A 4,720-nucleotide genomic window follows, 5' to 3' on the forward strand; every position below is an offset into this window, starting at 1 on the left:
CAGTGTTTTATACCGTTGTCATTGTATGTAAAACATCCTTATCGTTAAATACAATTGTAACAGTGTTTCCCACACATAGGCCAATGTGTGGCGCTGCGCCACAGATTGAACAACGAGCGCCACAAATTGATTCCGCTTTTCTTATTTATTTTTACTTGAACGCGTTTTTTAAATGTAACTCCGCCAGCCCGTAATCGCGCCCCCGTAATGCTGCCAGTCCGACATGTTCCCATTCCGACAGTCCTGTGCGCCAAACAGATGAAGGGCCCTATCTTGCGCCCGGCGCAATTGACTTTCTACACCGACGCATGTGTCGTTGCTAGTTTGCACCCGGCGCAAAGCTGATTTTCCCCCGCAGCAACCAGGCACTACACTTGCATGTTAAATATTATGATGTCAAAGATTATGCATACGTGTGAAACTGCATAGAAATAGCGTGTGGATTGTGGAAACACTTTTTTTTTCCATAGGGCTGCATGAATGAACATGAATGAAGTATAGTAAGCTATGCCATGCGTTAAAATAATAATAATAATAACAATAATACATTCGAGAAAGTATATTCCAGGCTTCCAAAACAAAATCTAGTTTTAGGGTAGGCCTAAATGATTGGTTAAATGATTTGGGAAAGAACAGCTGATACAGCGGTAAATTGTAGGCCTACTTTTAAATCAATGCATCTGCAAACACCGTACAGCAAACACATATGTTCTTGACAAAGACATCGTGTACAAGCCCATTACTTTTAGGATTGATGAGTATTTGATCGTGAGAAAACATAGTTTTACCGCGAGTGAGTTTAAAATAATGAATGAATGCGGGTGATGCTTGGTGCGCGTGTGTGTGCACGCCCATCTGTCTAAACACACGCAAATTAAACACGTAAGTGTATGAGAAGGACATCGAGTCAGTCGACCTGCGATAAGCAGCTGATTCTGAACGAACACGTCTTCGAGATGGACGTGTTCTAACGCATTTTTAATCAATGAAATGTTAACACAACAGTATATATCTGACCATTTAATTTTCGGGGAATTTTCGGGGAAGCCGAGCTTCCCTTGCAGTCGAGAAGTCGCCACTACGAAAGAATGCAATGTATCCAACTAGCGGGATCTAAACAAGCTTCAGCGAATTACTACAATGCAGAAGTAGTGGAGAATGGCGAAACACAGCAACTCTAGCCTACTCTCAACCAAAATAAAACTAATCGCAAACCTAAGTTAGGTTACTTTTTAGCAGGATGGAAGTGATGCTGATGCGGCTCTCAGCTGTGCCAGAGCGTTCACAGTTGCTAGGGAGACCACCTGCCGTCGCCGCCCGGTGCAGCAGTGTGAACTGCCCCGTTTTTAGAACGTCTCAGCCCGTCTCGTCGCAAGGAGTTGCGAGTTGCAAGCAGTTGCGTCGCGAATCTTTGGTCTGAACTGGGCTTAAATGTTGACTGTGGGGGGGGGGGGGGCGATCGTGATTGTTGACGGGGGGGACGGACGGACCGACGATCGGGATTGAGGGGGGGGGACGGGGGGACGCGTGTTTTTTGTTTTTTTGGCCGTGAGAAATTGGATGTGTGGCGTGTGTAAGCAGGCAAAAACGTGTGTCACACGGTGCACCGTGCAAGTTGGCAGCTCTGAAATGTATAAATCGAATTACGTGGGAGCCAGAGGGAACCAAGCTCCCAAAAAGGCAACAAAGTCAAAAAACTGAGGGGGTCTCTCATATATCTGAAGGTGTCTGCCATATTTGGCATTGTAATTTCATCTTAAACAACGCTCATTATCCATCCCCGTGCGGTCTTACCTATTATTAAATAATAAAAAAATAATAATTATAAAAATATATATAAATATATATAAAAACAGATTAAAAAAAATATATGAAAAAAAATTATATAAAAAAAGGTATTTAAAAAAATTATGAAAAAAAAATGGTATAAAAAAAAAATTATATAAAAGAATTTATAAAAAAAAATAATTCTATAAAAAAAATTATGAAAAAAAAATTATATATAAAAAAATTGTATAAAAAAAATAATTGTAAAAAAAATTGTATAAAAAAAATTTATATTAAAAAAAAATTATATAAAAAAAAATTATAAAAAAAATTTATAAATAAAAAAAATAAAAAAAATTGGACCTGCGCACAAATGTTTTTTTTTGGACCTGCGCGCGCATCTTTTTTTTGACATGCGCACGCGCATCTTTTTTTGGACCTGCGCGCGCATGTCCAAAAAAAGATGCGCGTGCGCATGTAAAAAAAAAGATGCGCGTGCGCATGTAAAAAAAAGATGCGCGTGCGCATGTAAAAAAAAAGATGCGCGTGCGCATGTAAAAAAAAGATGCGCGTGCGCATGTCAAAAAAAAGATGCGCGCGCAGATCCAAAAAAAGATGCGCGCGCATCTTTTTTTTTTACATGCGCACGCGCATCTTTTTTTGGATCTGCGTGCGCATGTCCAAAAAAAGATGCGCGTGCGCATGTCAAAAAAAAGATGCGCGCGCAGATCCAAAAAAAAACTTTTGTGCGCAGGTCCAATTTTTTTTTTATAACTTTTTTTATATAATTTTTTTTTTAATAATTTTTTTTATATAAATTTTTTTTTATTTAATTTTTTTTATATAAATTTTTTTTTAGATTAATTTTTTTTTTTTGATAATTTTTTTTTCATGATTTTTTTTATAGAATAATTTTTACGTTTAGACGTATCATTTGTTTACCTACATAGGCATGGTTCCCGAATGGTCTCCTACGACCAGTTCAGTAATGCATTACATTACTGGCGTGAGATTCTGTAGAATCTTGTAATGCATACATAGCAGGGTCCGCGGGTGTAAACGTTGACTGTGGGGGGGAGGGGCAGTCTCTTACCATTTTTTTAATGGTAAGAGACTGCACGGGGATGGATGAGTGTTGTTTAAGATGAAATTACAATGCCAAATATGGCAGACACCTTCAGATATGAGACCCCTCAGTTTTTTGACTTTGCCTTTTTGGAAGCTCGGTTCCCTCTGGCTCCCACGTAATTCGAACACTGATTTATACATTTGCAGGGCAGTGCGGTGTAAAACCAAAGATAATACCGTTAGCATCTACAACTTGTATTTAATAAGCCTAAATTGTTGTGCTGTGTCCTGATTGGCTGAAGAGAAATAGCCACATCGTTGCGTTCTAAAACTGGACCCGACGATTTGACGTTCAATCTTTGTGGACTCCTTGCAACTTGCGACGACCAGTTCACATTGCTGCAACTTTTCCCCTGCGACGTCCCAAAAGAGTCTCGTTGCGTCGCGAATCTTTGGTCTGAACTGGTCTTAAGAGACCGTCTCTGTGGTATCAATGATGAATTTACCTTAACATGTTCGCTGTAACTGTTGTAATTAGAATAGTTGGTTGAATAATGGACTAGGCCAACATGGACGCAAGATAACCTAATGTGCTATGATGATATTGCTTTTGATAAGGGTGATGTGTACCTTTTTCTAAATATTATGTTTTATATATATATATTATTTTTTTTACATTTAAATTTAAATATGGCATCACTATTAAAATGTGACTATATGTTTCTGTATACAAATGTTATATCTCCTGTACATGTTTGTATATAATCGTGATATTATAGTACCTGTGGTGTAACTTTGGTGATTTGGATACACTGTGACCCCAAACACACTCATGTGTCTTGGGGTGATTGGGTGATTGGCAAGCGAGCCTATAAAAGGCCGCTGCGCCCTGTGAAGCATCACGTACAAGGAACACGGATGAAGGGCTAGACCCGAAACGTTTCCCCTTGTTTATGTGTCCTGTAATTGTTGTTTCGGCTTTTAAAATACTTTTGGAACTTCTCAGCCCTAGTGTGCGATCTCCCCATTCTTCACTTGATAAACACTTAAAACATTAGTTTGCCAGCTGCTGGTCAGAGATGACTATGGGCATCAAGAGAATTAACATGAAAAAGTCCAGTGTTAAATTTCACATGACATGTCATTCACAGCTGCTAGTCAGTGATCAAAGTGTGAATTTCAAAATCAACAATATGGCCAAATATTCAGGTATAACTTGAAAAACATTCTGCAGTTACACTTATGCTAGAACAATAATCCCTGCTCAGATGCATCTAAAATACAATTTAAGACAATAAAATGTATGATAAACACTTAAAACATTAGTTTGCCAGCTGCTGGTCAGAGATGACTATGGGCATCAAGAGAATTAACATGAAAAAGTTCTGTTAAAATTCACATAACATGTCATTCACAGCTGTCTTGACACGTATGGCTTCACAGGTCTAACTTGAAAATACATTCTGCATTAACATTTTGCTAGAACAATCAATGTAGCAATGTAACAATGTAGAAAAATATAAATAAAATAAATCAATGTCAAATTTCACGTTGCCTTATTAGCAATAACTACATAACTTACAAATGGGTGTAACACACATTTTACAAACTTTTGAGTTATTAACCAGCAATTAGTCTGAGAACACAACACAAAACAATTATGTGAACTTGTCAAATTTCACAGCTGCTAATCAGAGCTGACTCCAAGAGGGAAAACCTGTTTCTTTATTTCACTTTTCTTTTTGCAACGTTTAGACAAGACAAAGCTTTTTCTTTAGAGATCGCACACAGAGCATTTTGGGCCATTATCCAGGAACAAGTGTTTCAAAGCTGTACTTAAGGTCCTCCGGATAGAAAATATTGAGTGCATAAAGGAGGCCGAGAA

The sequence above is a fragment of the Micromesistius poutassou genome (assembly GCF_964030765.1).
Source record: "Micromesistius poutassou genome assembly, chromosome: 1".
In the NCBI taxonomy this organism is placed as follows: domain Eukaryota; kingdom Metazoa; phylum Chordata; class Actinopteri; order Gadiformes; family Gadidae; genus Micromesistius; species Micromesistius poutassou.